This window comes from Bactrocera latifrons, unplaced genomic scaffold (assembly GCF_001853355.1).
Source record: "Bactrocera latifrons isolate USDA-ARS-PBARC rearing strain unplaced genomic scaffold, ASM185335v1 scaffold_175, whole genome shotgun sequence".
NCBI classification, from domain to species: Eukaryota; Metazoa; Arthropoda; class Insecta; order Diptera; family Tephritidae; genus Bactrocera; species Bactrocera latifrons.
The window spans coordinates 281196-299042 of NW_017535241.1; the positions used below are offsets into that span (position 1 = coordinate 281196).

Sequence of the window (17847 nt, forward strand, 5' to 3'; positions counted from 1 at the left end):
GTTTGAGCATGCAGGTTAAATGGAACAATTCGGGTCAAATTTGATCAGATGTGTAAGCGGTTCGTTTTCATTCAAAAATAAGATATGAAGAAACTATATCAATTGAGTTAAATTTTAAAAAAATTATGGAGAGTGTTATTACTGATTAAAAGAACATGGCAGACCAGGTCCGTAGGCTTCGACTACTGCATGGGAATACCATGAGGCATATATTCAAACCTTCGGTTTCCTTTATTGTATTTTTTACTGCACTAGAAATCGGTGTGTTGTTGTAAAAATGAATTCGATCTAAAAAATGCGATTTATTTTAGCAATTTAAGATCCATAAATTGTTTTTTCTTTTTTTTTTTATTAATTTCTGAACTAAGTTCTTTACAGTTTTTCCCACATTTTCGAATAATATTTGCTCTAAAGCACACTCTCCAAGCATTTATTTGTTTACAATAACAGACAATAATAATTTTTAATTGCCCACCATAACGGGACACAGCATCAGTATGCGTGTTGCTTAATTCAATTTGTATTTGTTGTTAATTGCCAACTAATCGCATTGCTCAGTATGGCAACGCACAAACAAATAACAAATAACCTACTCACCCCCTTACAAATACAAATACACATGCAACCATGCATACAAACTTTCTAGTGCACCACTTAACACTTTGCCACTTGGGCGCAGGAGAGGTTACTTACATACATAAATGTTTATATACATACTAGTATACATATACATATATATATGTACATGTATCGATGTCAATTGGCGGAAAGTAAGCACCATGCGCTAGAGGGGTGTTCGAGCACCGGCCGGCTGGCCTTTGCGAGGGTGCCTACTCGATTAGCAGTTTGTAGCTGCTTGTTGTGCCTGTTATCGGCGATCAAGCCATGTGATACTGGGATAGTGATATCGCTGAGATAGTTATAGCGCTGCTTTGTTGTTATTTTTAAAGCTTGTGGTGCTTATTTATCCTAGCTTGCATGTATAGTATAGTGTGTGTGCGTTTAAGTGCTTGTGGGTTATCCTTTCTATTCATTACGCACACTAATCTACTTTAATATTTTTTAATTGCTTTTATGGGCAATTATAAATGTTAGTTTAGCCGTGTGTACGCACACAGGCGCAAATACACACATATACTCACAATCGCTTTGTATTTGTTTAGTGATATGTCATATGAAGCGACTCAGCTTGTTATTTTTAACTACCCAGCGTTGATTCTTTTTTGGATGGGTGTGCGTTTGTATGCAAGCGCGTTTGTTTGATTGTATATACATACGTATGCATGTATATCTGATCCTAGTTCGGTTACACGCCTAAATGCACCCTTAGCTGCGGCTTTGGCCATTATCTGTTCGCTTTAGTTATAAATACTTGAACAAATAAAAAGGTAGGGTGTGAAGTTGCTTGATAACGGTGTTTACAATTTACCCCGTACGGATATGTCTATTTATTTGCAATTGATATAAAGCTTGTGGGAATTTCTCAAGTGAAGGAAGTTACCATTTAGTAAAGCAAATTATTAAATATAGATAACTTAATAGGTGGAACAAGACAAAAAGAAAAAAATAAAAAATTAGAAAAGGAAACGAAATGAAATAGAAAAAAATAAATCTATTAATAAAAAAAAATTAGGAATATATTATATTAGAATGACAATTTTATTAAAAAAAATTATTTTATTTTTATTTTTTTCCTGACAAACACACACATATTGAAAACAATATATACTGCCTTACGAAATAACCTTCTCCAAATTTCGTTAAACCATCTTTACAAATGAAAAATTTTACATAGAAGGACTTTATTTTGATCGTTCAGTTTGTAGAGCAGCTATATACTACAGTGGTCTGATATCGTTTTACGGAAAATTTAATTTTTAAAATCCAATTTTCAGTTCTTTCCTTCGTTCAAACTATGAGTTAAGGCTTCAACTAAAACACTTATTTTTTCACTTTAGATGACCCTGTAGGGAGTTATCCTGCCATTTTAGACAGAAAAATACACAGTTATTAGTAAAACACTCTACTTCATTTTCATTGAGATAACTCACGTATTGGCCGATGTATGTGGTATAAAGTCACACGAACATTCAAAATCTTTATATGAGGTATATGAGGCCAAGAGAAATATTGACCCGATTCAAAAGATTCTAATTCAATTTCAATTAAATATCTCATACATTGACCGTTATTTTCGGTAAGATGTCATTTGTTCACATATTCGGTACCTCCAGGTTTGAACAGTTTCAGTTCGATTTGGACAATTTTGGTCATGAAGTGGCATACTTCATAATAATTGCTTCTTGATTTGTGTATACACTGCTGGTCGTTAAGCTAGATGCACGTCTACTTGCATTCAACTGTTTTAATATTTTTAATTTTAATGACGATTGAAAAAAAGTTGATGTGCAGAAACATTGGGCACTGAATGATGTTTTAAATTTATATATTCAAATGATGCAATGATTATTTAAACTTAACAAATTGTGTTTTTCAAACATTTTCTTAAAGCTACTCAAAAAAAGTTGCCATTTTCTTCGTCATTAGAGTATACGCGCTTAGGCTTTTAAAATTGTTATAAGAAAAGTATTTTTTTAACTTAAATATTAAGTTCGTGTTAATACTTGATTTATTCGAAATAAAAAATAATAATTTCAGTAATCTGTATTGCTCTTTTGTTAGTAATAACTTCATATAAACGGTCCTTCATAAAATGATACAGGGAATCCATGTAGGTCAACAAAATCTCGCTCCAAACACTTTTAACAGCTAATGTTTCCTTTCCTTGCTTTTCTTCTTCGTATACCTTCCCTGATAGATAGCCCCAAACATTGTCAAGTTCTCATGTCGAGGCTATGACATTTTGACTCGAAATAAACAACTTTACTACACGATCATTATCAATAGAAGCATTGGAGATCACTAATTTTGGAAATACGAACTCCAACAATATTTTGAAGTCATCGCCGTTCCTTTCCTGATCGATAAAGATTAAGTGAATTGTTTCATAAAACATAATGGCACCCCACGCAATGACTCCACCTTTTCAGCTGTGGTGGCGACTTAAATATTAGCTCATCTCTTCGCAAACCACGATAACACTTGGCAGTGAAAAAATTTACTTTTTCACGTTCCAATAAGTTCAAAATAGCAGTGTTTTCTTGTTTTTTTTTTTTTTACTTTGAATGTAGGTCAAAAACAATTTATTTTTTTAAATTTTAGTACTTTCTTAATAGAAACAAGAAAAAACGTTAACTTCGTTCGTTCGGCTTGTATGGCAGCTATATGCTATAGTGATCCGATCTAAACAATTTCTTCGGATATTACATTGCTACCTCAGAAAATAATCTATACCAAATTTCGTGAATATATCTTGTCAAATGTGAATGTTTTCCATACAAAAACTTGATTCCGATCATTCAGTTTGTATGGCAGCTAGATGCTATAGTTAACCGATCTGAACAATTTCTTCGGAGATTACATTGTTGGTTTAGAAAATAACCTGTGTCAACTTTTGTGAAAATACATTGTGAAATGAGCAAATTTTCCACACAAGAACTTGATCCCGATCGTTCAGTTTGTATGGCAGCTGTATGATATAGTGGTCCGATATCGGCAGTTTCAACAAATGAGCTATACAGACAGACGGACATGGCTAAATCGACTCAGCTCGACATACTGATCATTTGTATATATACTTTATAGGGTCTCCGACCCTTCCTTCTGGGTGTTACAAACTTCGTGACAAACTTAATATACCCTGTTCAGAGTATAAAAACTGCACTTGTTTACGCAAGACAAAGAAATGTAAATTGCGTATACTATATTTCTATTACCAACCGAAAACTCACGTTATTGCCATACCCATTTCTGGAATCTTCGAAAGTACACTAATTTTTTCACAAATCTACCAACTATCAGCAAATATTTTTCGAACAAGATTCGAACTTTGATAAGAAAAACATTTTGAACAGTAAAAAGAAGCATAATTATAAATACAACAATTTATTTAATAAGTTGGTGGGTCATTGGTGCGTCTAACCCAAGACCAGCAGTGCATATGTGAAGTAGGTGTGGTTGTATTCCGATTTCTATCATTTTCGCAATGTGACAAAGGAATGAGAAATGAATGCCACAAACTAAATTTAGTCGGACGGGTCTAGATATATGATATTTTACCCTAAGGTGGGCCGTGCCACACCCATCGTCCTATTTTAATGCCGGTTCGTATAAAGCCTTCGCATGCATAAATCCTCATTCTTTTTAGTCAAAAAATGAGCTAACGCGGCATCCATTTTACACGGAGCTTTCTCATCTTTCATCATTCGTGAATAATATGATTTAATATTATTTGGTGGACTTTTTTTGATTTTTCGTCGGCAATAACCTCTTTTGGGCGTCCACTGCGTACACCGTCTTTGAAGCTCATTTCACCACATTTAAACTTAGCGGATTAATCTGGTTGATGGTTGATTTTCCAAAAGTAGTATCCAGAAAATTGTCATCATGCCAAGAGTTTGCTTCAACTATGTTATTTCCTTCTAAAAAGCAATATTTTATCAACACGCAAAATTCTTTGTAGCCATTTTTTGTTTTGTTTTTTTTGGCAATAATAAAAGTTGCTTCACTCACAATGATATAATGCCCTTTGAAGGTTAGGATGGCTAAAAATGATATGTATGTATTCTGTATTTTTCATAAACTTGTTATAATACAAATTAATAATATACCTAATTTGATTTTAATACACTAATAATTACTTCGAAAAATTAATTATTACGAAAAATTGTTGAGCATGAAATTTTTCCAAGAATTGGTAATCAAATAAACGTATTTAAATCATTTAATTGTTTCTTTGTCATATTCGCCTACTTATTAGCCTATTTTAAGGCGCTTGATGAATGCTAATCTAATTTTACTTCCGCTAAAAGCAATTGTATACCGCTCTCCACCTACAACAAAAACACTGCAAAATGTTATGATATTTACATATTTGTATTGCCTAGATAAGCACTCGTTATACAGACACACACACATGCATTGGTATTAACAAACACTAGCACCAATAATAGCTGCATTAGATTCTAGTCACGCGCGTGATATAAGTTGACGCTTTTACAAGGGCAAACCGAAGACGTGACGATGAATTGCCAAGCGCGAAAATTTAGCGAAATAGATTTTGCCAAATACATACAGACAGCACTTATATACATATATGTGTGGTAGTGTTTATGTTGAAACAGAAAGATATGTTGCGCAGCTTATAGCGCGTAACTGTAAAAAAATTGCTAAGCAAATACAAACAAAAATTGCGCAGCATTTTCACTAATTCCACAGAATTTTTTGTGAAAAATAAAACTTTTAGGCTGATTTATGGAAATTCGCTGAATAGAATATGCCAAAAAGAAAAAAAAATTGAGGAATCCATTTGAAAAACACTTAAAAGCGTGTCGATTGCTTTGCATTGGCAATTTGATCATGTCATCGTTGGTATTTCGTAGGCATTCGCGTTCGTACGCGGTCATTGCCGGTGACGTCAAGCTTCTCTGCTGATATAGAAACGCCTTATTTCTAATGACTGTGGGAATTTTCAGTTACAAAAACATATTTTGAATTTTTCTTGCAACGTGTGAAAGTTGCACGCTTGAATGGCTCAAAAGAGGCGCTTAGTTTAATGCTATACTTCATCCCAAAGTTAAGGGAGTGATAAAGAAGAGTTAAGAGCGTGATTGAAAAAATTAAGAGAAAGTTAGTAGCGATTGAAGAGTGTAGAAGCAAGAGTGGAGTGTAAAATGTTTAGTGTAGTAGCTCACAAGTTTCAAAGAGTTATTTTCTTAAGAGTCTATTATCTGTGTCACTTTGTTTATATTTCAAATGAAATTTCATGTAAAATTTACTTAATCAATAAACTAAAATTATAACTTATATTTATGCCTTTCTCAATTTCTCTTTACAGAATTATAAAACATTCTTCAAGTGCTGTAAACGAAATTAAAAAATCAGCAAAGGTAAGCTAATAATTAAAAATTTGGAGTAATTTTTACAAGACGCGAGTGAAACAAGTGCTATAAACCATAAAACTGAAAAACCGAGTTGCCACCTAATTATATATTTTTTTCTTAATTTTGTATTATATCCCAATTTTTGAAATATATTATAATTAAGTGACCTAAAAATATTTTGGGCAAGGTTGCCACTTAATAACAATTTTTATTAAATTTTTATTATATCACAATTTTTATAATTTGTGATATTCAACAAACCGAAAAGATTTAAATGATCTAAACATATTTTGGGCTGGTTGCCATTTAAGTGAAAAATTAGTTGTCACCTAATTAGAATTGCTTTTTAATTTTGTTTTAAATTCAAATTCTTACAATGGTTTTTATCAAATCGAAATGATATAAATGTCCTAAACATATTTGGAATAAGGTTGTCAATTAAAAGAGTTACCATCTGTTTAGAAATTTTTATAAAATTTCTTACTATATCTAAATTTTTTAAAATAGATATATCAAACTCCAAATAAATTAAAAACTTAAATAAATTAAATAAATTAAAAAAAGGTTGCCACTTATTTAGCAAAATAAAATTTATGGATAAGATAAATTAATTCCATAAGGATTGAGCTAAAGAGGTGTATCATTTCGCAAATATTGATGTACTTCGAAAAAATAAAATTCAAAATAAAAGTATTATAAAAAAAAGGTTATTAAATGATGGTGAGTGTTCATTAATATATTTAAAAAAATTGCCATCTGTCTAAAAAATTTAATAAAATTTTTATTTCCATCATATATGTACATATGTACAATATATAAATATAATAATAATATATGTACATATGTACATATATTACATATAAAAATTTAAATAGTTAAAGCTATTTTAAGAAAGGTTACCACCTGATCACAAATAAAAAAATGTTTGGTTAAGATATATTTTATTCATCTTCAAAATAAACGAATTATAACAATGTGTTTGTCAAGTGATTGATGCTAAAATAAGGGAAAATTGAGTTGCCACCTATCTACAAAATTTAAAAAAAGTTTTATTTTCACCATTCTTACAATGTATGTATGAAAACGAAAATGTTTAACTGGTTACGTTTAAAGTTATTTTAAGAAAGGTTGCCACCTGCTTACAAATTAAATTTTTTATTTAATATAATCACTTTATTTCTATTAAGATGAAGCTTAAGAGGTGTACGCAGATTACAAATGAAAATATGTGTGAGTAGAGCTGACTTACGGTAAACACTATACTGAGTAGGGTTGTTTCTAAAATTTTTTAAAACTATTCTAAGAAGCGTTACCACGTATTTAAAAAATTAGACTATTAAAATTGATGCATAAGATAAATGAATTTAAAAAAAATGTGTTTATCGATTGCTGCAGACTCCAAACCTGCATAGATAAGTTGCCACCTATCTGGAGATCGTCTTTTTTATTTATTTTTATTTATCTACTAAGTTTTTATAATGTATGAATCAAACTGAAAAGATTTAAGCGACCTAAGTTTAAAAATATAGTGAAAAGGGGTTGCCACCTTATCATAAATTAACATTTTTATTTAAGATAAAATATTTATTTTATAAGAATGAAGCTAAAATGGTGTAAGAAAAATTATATTTGAAAAAATGTAGGAGAGGAGCTGCCATTTATTAAAAAATTTAAGGGCAATTGATAGATGGTATAATGAAAATATAACGATGTATTTATCAAAATCGAATTAAATACAGAAGTTTTTACGGGCATAAAGATATTTAAGAATATAAAGATATTGCTTAAGAGTTACCACTTATTTTTTACCCAATTTTTTAATATTTAAAATTGATTAATATCACAGTACAACAGCTAATCTGGGGGGTGAGAAATTCCAAGTCAGGRTGATGGTACTAGGTCAGTATAGTAAAACCCTCAAAGGGTTTGGCGTTCGTATGTGTCAGTTTTTTTTTTTATGACCTTTTAAATTTTTTTCTTACTTCCCATGGTTTTCCATCTTAACAAATTAATTTTTTCCAATCAGGCGCAATAAATGGTCCAGATATACGAAATATGATTAAAAGTGACGCATTCAATAATATTTTGATTGACGCTGAATTGAATGCATGGCAGACAATCAGAGAAGTAATAGAAGGCTTGATGGGAAAGCAGTGTTCTACCAACTACGATGTTTCTGTCGCAAGGATGTTAAGAGCATTCTCGGAAATTGATTTAATAAAAAATTAATTGAAAAATATTTTTTTTTTAGAAACGAGTATACGGAAAAATAACTAAAATAATAACTACCGCCTCAAGTCCTTTCGTTGCAACTAGTTATGAACTAGTTCAATATAAAGTAGTTAGTAATGGAAATTGATTTAAAATTCAGATTTTTGTAAAGTATTACTTTTTTTTAGAAATAAACGAAAAATAATAAAAATAAATTAGTTATTATAACTAGTTTCTAAACAGTTCTATCTAAACTAGTTAGTAATGGGTATTTAACTAACTAGTTCCAGTTTGCACTGGCTCAAACGCCTACCACTATTTAAAATCTTTTGAGGTTATGTTACCAAATTAAATGATGCAAAAACCTTATTTCCACATACCAGACTGCTTACAAAGCCTTTACTTATACTGTGCTCTCCAATCCGTTGACCTATAAAGGGAAAAAAGTCGATTTAATCTTAAAAATGCTACATCCAATCAAGTAAAAGCCTAACCCTCGTAAGAATATTTAAATAATTCAATTTATATTTATAAATCTCCGGACAGTTTTCAGTTACGAATTTAATTATTTAAGTTCAATACAGAACGTGTAAACGCAAATGTGGGCAAAAGAGGCCAAAAGGCCTAACCGCCGCCACCACCACATGCACACACGCTCGAATAACAAGCATTACGTTGTTACGTCAATTGATTGAATTTCTGATTAAGTTGCATTGTTTATTCAGGCATTGATTTGTTGCCGCCCGGGGCGCTTCGGCAGGGCAATCCGTCGCACAGGTGGACTGTCTATACATGCATGTGTGTTTGTGTATATGTATGTGCGTACCAAAGCGTAGGTGCTGCAATTACAAATATAATTACCTTTGCGAGAAGGACTCCATGTCCACAGCTATCAATAGCGCCTTAATTAAATGCAACAATTCTGCTTTATAAATGTTTGCACAAACGACGATAATAAGTTGCACATTTATGCATTAAAGTCAATGAGTTGAAAGTAAGTCAATGGCGTCAAGTGATGGGCATACAGAAATGGCAGGTGATTGTACACAATCAAATCTACACAAACTTAAGTACAGCAGGAGTATACTTCGAAAGAATTAAAATAATGGGTGGCGCTGATATGAGTAATACAAATCATATAAATTGCAGAAAGTAAGGTGACACTAACTTTTGGCCAGTATCTTGAAAAAGTATACTCTTGCCAATTGTGAAAGTTGCTGGACTGTAAAAATTTCGAAACTATTTTTAAAATAGAAAGAAGACCTCACGGAAATCAGATTTCATACGGTCGAAGATAGATATTATTATTTACTAGAATTTCGTCGCTCTGAATGTACTCCCTTTTGGCTTCAATACACTTGTGCCAAGGCCATTTCAACTCCTCGAAACAGTTGTTGAAGTCAATTTCTGGAAAAACCTTCAATACGCAATTCCCGTTTAATGTCTTCAATTGACTGAAAACGGTTTACTCGGTGCGGTCGTATGAGTTTGGTGAATAGCCAAAAACCACACAGAGCTAAATAAGGCGAACGATAATTGAAAAAAAGAGAATAAAAATTCATGGTGCTGCAAAAACCAAAAGTTGGCAGTTCATAATTTCAAACTCTATTTACGAATAGCCGCACGAAAACGAGGCATAACTCGTAAATGGTTTTCCATGTTGACAGTTTGGCTGGTCGGAAGGAATTTGGAGTGAACCACACCTCGATGATCGATATTTGGCCGACTGATCGTCTGTTTCCGGGTCATAAGTATAGATCCAAGACTCATTGTTAGAAATAATATTTTGATACCTTGAACAGGGTATATTAAGTTTGTCACGAAGTTTGTAACATTCAGAAGGAAACGTCGGAGACCTATAAAGTATGTATATAAATGATCAGTATGTTGAGCTGAGTCGATTTAGCCATGTTCGTTTGTCTGTATATATACGAACTAGTCCCTCAGTTTTTAAGATATAGTTTCGAAATTTTGCAAACGTCATTTTCTCTTCAAGAAGCAGCTCATTTGTCGAAACTGTCGATATCGGACCACTATAACATATAGCTGCCATACAAACTGAATGATCGGAATCAAGTTCTTGTATGGTCAACTTTCACATTTGACAAGATATATTCACAAAATTTGCTACAGAATCTTTTCTTAGACAACCATGTAATATCGGAAGAAATTGTTCAGATCGGTTAACTATAACATATAGCTGCCATACAAACCGGACGATCCGAATCAAGGGTTTGAATGGAAAACTTTCGCATTTGACGTGGTATCTTCACGAAATTTGACATGGATTACTGCTTAAGGTAATAATATAATCTCCAAAAAAAAAAAAAAAAAAAAATGTGCAGATCGGATTACTGTAGCATATAGCTTCCATACAAACTGAACATATAGTTTTTAAAAGAAATGTTCCTATGAATGGTATATTAGCTGCGGTGCAGCCGAAGCAACCGTTTTGCTTGTTCATCATTTCCTTGTAGTCGGAAAGCATTGTTTCATAGACGTTAAAGCGATGCTGGTTTTCAATAAAATTTAGTGCTTTTGGAACCAATACTGCTTTCACTTTTCTTAGACCCAAATAAGCTTTTAAATGGTTCTCACTGATCCTTCCGTTATTATAACGATGCAAGTAAGATTTCTGACTGCTAATCGTCGACTTGCAAGCACCAGTTAGTACCTTTATTTTATTGACTTGTTGATCATGTTTATTGACAGTTGATGTTGACGACTGTCCTGGACGTGCTTCGTCGTCAACACGTCCTCGACACTCTTTGAATAATTGGTATCAAACAAAAAGTACTTGCTCTCGACAAACAATTAACACCGAAGCACTTGTTCAATATTCTGAAAGTTTCGGCACCAGAAATTTGATCCGCACACCAAATTTAATGGAGCTTCTTTGTTGAATAATTTCACACATCGTAAAAATCGCCGAATGCACTTTATATACTTCAACCTTCAACCTAAAGAAAATATTTTAAAGAACGGAGTTCCGCGTGAAATTTAAATTAAAAAGTATTACTATTTTCTGCCCACAGTGTAATATGAACTAGAAGTTCAGAACTCCGTTTTTAGGGTTATAGCAGCTATAAGAAAACATTCACCTACCTCATCCGTTTTTAGCGAAGTGGTTGACTTACATATGTATAACACTGTGTAAGCCACTCGGGGATGACATGTGGAGCAACGGCTGATTTTTTTCCATTTCCCGAAAATATTTTTTCAATGTTGTAGCATTTAAGTTGAAAGTGGCAAATTCTATTTCCAAGAAATTCCAAATGTGCTTCACTGATAAGTAGGCGTGGCGGTGATCAGATTTTATATACATATATACTTCCAAAACATGCTAAGATATGTCCCAGCTGTAAAAAATATAATTTGTGCTGTGATCAAGATGTTTGTTTGCTATGAAATTCTGCCCAAAAGGTCAACGCCCACTTTTTATAAATTTGTTATCTACTGCTTCTGGTTATAAAAATTTAATTATCTTACTTTGTGCCATTACATGTGTAAATGAGCTACGAAGCTTACACAAATTCAATAGAAAAAGCTCTAAAAGCTTCAGGTATACCAACATCATACTTATTTCAGGGTAAGATCGCGACCATTTTTTCTGAATTTGTTGTCTATTGCTGAAACCTGTGAGGTTTTAGTGTTCTCTAAACTGATTACAATATTAACATGTCCTATACCTTGTTCAATATTATTTTGTGCAACGTGTTGCAGGTACACAACGTTATACAATATATGAACCACCCTGTCATGCGAAAGTTAATTTATCAGCAATATAATTGTCTTTTAATTAGTTCATTCAAACAAACATGAATAAAATCGCGAATAAAAGGAATTTATCAATCTGACGACGCACAGTTATCTGCATTGTTGGTTGGAAATAAATTTTCACTCAAATGACAAACCATCAGTTAAGCGTCACTCATTTGTTGTTGACTAAAATTAAACACTTTCCACATAACTTATTACTCTTATCAACTCGTTTTGGCATTTTATCGCATTTCAACTTTGTGCCACCGTCACTATTACAAAGCCAACAAAACACTATAATTGTGCGTATGTAGCAATAGACGCATATATGTGTATGAGCATAGGTGTGTGTATGGGTGTGTAAGTGAAATTAACTTTCGTGATAAATTCATTCTATCATCGTGGCCACCCACAAACCGTCATTAGGGAATTTGAAACAATGTACCGTTGTTGCTGAGCAATAATTTACGAGCACGCATCGGGCGACACAGATTGGCCGACACAAAGCGCATGGATATCGTAAATCGAGCAAAAGCCACTTGCGTGTGGCTTCGCGGCACTGTATGACTCTATATTTGATCACAGAGAGTTTGTAAAAAATTTGTCTACAATGTCATAAAATGCCTGCAATAAATTAATATTTTTGCAGATTAAGTTGCGAAAACTGGTGTGACATTTTGTTTTTCGATGCTTTGGTCGAGTTCATGGAGCGTGTTAACCTGATTTATGCTTTCTGAGCAAAGCTTTCATAACTAACCATACAATCAGATAAGAAAATAATGAGAAAAAATTCATGAATTTGTTGTTTTAGCTGCTTAATATCATAAACTACGAAGTCTTTTGAGTTCAATATTCGTTCAAGGCGCGTAGAAACAGAGTTACATGCTATAACTTGGGTTATATCTTACCTGGAAGTTGATGCGTACCTTAGTATACCCTTGATGACCACCCACTCAGCCCATAATACCAAGCCTTCATTCTTCTTCTTCTTTATTGGCGTAGACATCGCATATGCTATTATAGCCGATTTTATAACAATTTACCAGTCGTTTTTCCTTATCGTTTGATGTTGTTGTTCACGTTAATGCTGGTTCCAAGATAGACGAAATTATTTACGATTTCGAAGTTATGACTTTCAGCAGAGATATTTCGTCTTGCCTCTTATCCAGTCTGAAAAAACAAAACTAACGCACAGTTGTTGAGGCCAATGAGATTAACACCATCGGTAAACGCTAGCAGCTGTGCACTCTTATGTTTGTACTTTTCTATTCAGCTCTGCAACTCGAATTATTTTATCCAGGAGTAAGTTAAAGCGTTCAAAATATATAGACTCGCCTTGTTTGAAACCGCGTTTGGTACCTAACGGCCCGGAGAGGTCCTTTCTGATTAGATGGAGCTTTTGATACATCTCCAAGGGTAGATTGAAGAAGTCACAAGAAAGGAAGTCGCCTTGTCTGAAACGAATGGATTGGAGACCTCCTCCCCGATTCTGACGGAGGTTTTTGTATTGCTTAACGTCAGCTTACATAGCCCTATTAGTTTTGCGGGGATACCAAATTCAGACATCGCGACATAACGGCACCTGCATGTCGATTCTCCTTCCATGGGTCTTTTTCAAGTTTTCTAACATGATGAATGTCTGGTCAGTTGTTGATTTTCTAGGCCTAAAGTCACATTGATAAGATCCAATCGGTTTGTTGACGCCGGGCTTTAATCTTTCATATAATACGCTCAATAGAGTGATATATACGCGATGTTGAGCAGGCTTATCTCACGGTAGTTGGCACAGTTTGAGGGGTCTCTCTTTTTGTAGGTTTTGCTTCCGTCAGACCATATTCTACAAAGATGTTGTTGCATGCTCATTATCAGTTCGTTGCTGTCATGTTTGAATAGCTCTGTCGGCAACTCATTAGCCCTCGGCGCTTTGCTGTTCAGACGGGTAATTGCTCTTCGAACTTCTTCATGGTCGGGCAATGGAACGTCTGCTCCAATCTCATCGTTTGGGGAACCGGGTTCACCATCTCCTCACTGCTGTTCAGCAGGCTGGAGAAGTGTTCCCTGCGACAAGATAGCGTTACGAGTAGATTTTAAGGCCTCGGAACGTACGCACGTCTAAAACACTGCTTTTCGATCCGGATACAGCCAGGTAGCTTGGTGAATTTTCCTATGCTGGAATCTAGTTCTACACATAACCATATTTCAGGCCTCAGCGAAGTTGATAAGCTTCAACCCATTTGGGGATGTTTCGCCGTGGAGGCCCTCCTTTATATTGGTCACTGCAGTAAATGCCGCAAAGATATACCCGTCTAAGTCCTTGTCCCATTAGTCGCACTTTTTGGACGTCGAAGGTTTTACGAGAACATCAATCAGGTGGGCAGCGATGCTTCGCTTTCTCACTTTAGCTCGCATGCAAACGGATTTTCTTTGTCTACTCAGAGGACACTTGGTCTAAAACCGAAGGTCTTAAGCTGCTTAAGCCATATGTAAAAAATCGTTTCTGGCCACTACCAAGTAAATTACGCTCAGGAAAATTTCCTTACTTATGTGAACTTTTATACATGACTCCATCCTCCCCAGAGGAAAAAGTCTAACGGTGTGATATCACACGATCTTGGTGGCCAATCGAACAACCGAAAACGTGAAATTATCTGCACACCGAAATGTTCTCTCAGTAAATCCTTTGATTGATGCGATGTATTGGAAGTGGCGTTGTTGAAACCGAATTTTGCCGGTATCATGAGCTTCGATGCGATGTCACTATGGAAGATCGAACGACTTAAGTTCTTTTACAAGCAGTATTTTGTGCGCATTCAATTTTATCGAGGTAAAATACGTCAACACGTTCCATATGTCAGTACGGATTGCTGCGAACGGCGTAAAATTTAATCATACAACTTTAAGGGCTTGAAGAATATAAAACTTTGTGATTCAGTAAATGAGTAAAAAATTAGGAATTTATGCTGTAAAGCGGTCTCATCAAATTAATGACTGAACTAACTTAAATCTCTAATAAGTTTAATTATTTCGAGTCACAAAAATGTGGCTTGGGTTACTATATCCCTAACTCTCTTAATTAGCAAAAGAGCGCCATGTTTTGTATTCAAATTTCGTTCAACAAAATGCTCTTCTTTCTCAAACGGCAAACTCAAAATTCAAAAAGATAAATATTTGATCGGAAGATGACCTTGTGCTAATCTTTAATATCACGTTACCTTTGAGTTAAGGTATGAGCGTTTGCAGATTTTTACGGAAGGAGAGTTTGAGAGAGAGAAAAAAAGAATGAGTGTGAGAGCATGATAATGAATGTGAAGCGAACAAGAGTGAAAGAGCGGGTGAAATTAGAGTACTGATAACGGCATTGCCAATTTGAAAATAGAAAGAAACCTCTTGCTCGGCGTGGAGTTGAACAATTTTGAGAAAGAGTTTTGATCATTTTTTTAATTTTGATTGCTTAGTTAAATATTTAAAATATTTTAATATATTTTCTTTTAATAATAAATACCAAATTTCCGACATTTCTGAGTCTGAACTTTGTGCTGAGTATTTTTAGCCTATCCACGGCCTGCAATCAGTCAAAAATCTTCACTCACTCTTACGCTCTGTCTTGCGATTGCTCTCTCACCCGCTCTCTCTCTGCCTTACCTGTAATTATCTATTGTTTGCGAGCGCTGACAGATGTGTTTTTACCTATTGTGCGGCGCAAATAATGACATATTAACTGCTAGCGTGAGATGAGGCGCACATACTCACACACAAACACTTTGTATATTGACTGTATAGGTATTTGTGTGTTTATTTATGTATGAGTATGTGTTTCTTAATGCAAACAGTAAAAAAGAACAAATAAATCGTGCAAATACACACAGATAAGCACTAATACACTTAAAAAATATATTTTTTGAAATCATATATATATGTATGTGTGTGCAAATATGAACCGCTAGGGTTTCATAAACTATTTGTAGCTGCAAAGGCAACAATAAATTATTGACAAAAAAGATAATAAGCCAAAAGGCAGTCGGCGCAAAGAGAGCGCCACAACCGCCGGTATCATATTAACTGTTTATTTTGTGTGCGTGTATGTGTGTGTTTGCGTTTGCGCATCTGTGTGCGTGTGCGCGCCTGCATTAGTAATGGTTTCGTAGCGCGTTGCGTGCATTGTATATCTTTTAAGCGCGTAACAGCTGTCCAGCGTTTTTTATTCAGAACCGCAGCGCTCACTCACGCACATATACACACATACAAAATATATGCATGTGTGTGTGCGTGTGTTTACTGCGCTCAGATAAAACATTTGAAAACTGACTCAACTCAAGTGGACTGAGCTAACACCACTACCAACACTACCAAGCGATTTGCCAGCTTAACAGCTAAAACGAGCGGTTTGCGAGCGGGGAGCTAGCCAGCCGCTTGTCAGTACAGTAGAGTAATTTGAGCTGCTGGAACGTACATACGTGTAGTGCGCGCTTGCAACGGGTCTACGGGGCAGGTTTCTCGCAAACATTATTTTTTTTTTTTTTGGTGGTGTACTTTTGGGGTCCAACTCGCTAAAACGGTTTACACGCGTACGCGAAAAAACTACGAAACGAGTGTTGGAAAACGGTGTTTCGAAAAGCGTTTTTGAACGCATTAATTTTTAAACTCGTGCAGAACGGGTTTAGTTAAAAATAATAATAAGAAAAGTAAAAATATGTATATATATTTTTTTGGAAATTTGTCAAGAGTATAATTAACATAAAAAAAAAGAAAAAAAAGTTCTAAAATAATAAAATATGCCAATAGCATTAGTGAAGCGCAAAAGTTAGTGAATTTCGGTTAGAAAAAGAATGCCAAACTGGTTATTACACACAGAAAGAATGCTGACACAACTGGCGGACTTTGTGTATTGTTCAATAAGAAATCAATACCAATACAACAATCAGTGAACAACAACAATATAACAGCAAAAAAATTACAACAAAGTAACATAAAAAAAATACAACAACTTTTCAGAAAAAACAACTACAAAATTATACCAAAACCAACAACTACATTATAGCAAAAAAGAAAAAAACAACAAAAACGCCAGTTAAGCTAGAACAACAATAATAACAACAGCAACCAGCGTAGACAAAGCAGACGTATAAAAATAAAAGCAAAACAGCAAAGTAAACGACGTGTATCGTTACGAAAACCGGACCTGAAGACCGGACCGGACTGACATTCCATTGGTGACAGAGGCAGGCAATGTATTTTTTTTTAATATCGAAAAAAATATATTAAAACGATATTAAAAAAAAAATATTTAAAATATATGAAAAAATATATCAAAAATATTAAAAAAAAAATTTAAATAATTTAAAAAACAACAAAAACTAAAAATTATGCAAAGTCGCGGATTAGTAATTTTCAAATATAAAATAAAAACAAAAATTATAGCTGAATATTAAAAAAATAATTACAACAAGAAATACATAGTTACCACAACAACATTAGCACACTAGTTGCAAGCTTATGCTGGAAAATATTTTTTTCCCATTAAAATATAAAAATAAACAGAAAGTGCATAAATTAGATTCGCAAATTTATAAAAACAACGACAAGAATTCTCCAGTGGTCCAAACGCAACAACCAACAAGTGCATATGAGACATATGGATATGCACGAACACAGCCGCTGTTGCCCATAAACGGTAAATTAATTTAAGAGAAGCTTGAAAAAATAAATAAATGAAAATATAATTAGAAATAAATATATTTATTAAAAAATCGTACACAACCAACAAAATGAATGGCTGCAAGAAGCTGGAATGTGCAATGCGATTAAGAGGGCAAGGCAATGAAGCAAAAGCACAAAGTAAAATGAATAATTATAATACAAAATTAGTATAATAATG

General features: G+C 33.9%; 1 protein-coding gene across 1 annotated transcript in view; it reads left to right on the plus strand.

Annotated features, from left to right (window-relative positions):
• Window positions 1-17847, plus strand: part of LOC108967085 (protein numb) — a 102457-nt gene that overhangs the window by 35382 nt on the left and 49228 nt on the right. Inside the window, exon 2 of the mRNA XM_018930332.1 lies at window positions 5957-6008. The gene's annotated coding sequence lies outside the window, so the exon portion shown is untranslated. The remainder of the gene's footprint in view (window positions 1-5956; window positions 6009-17847) is intronic.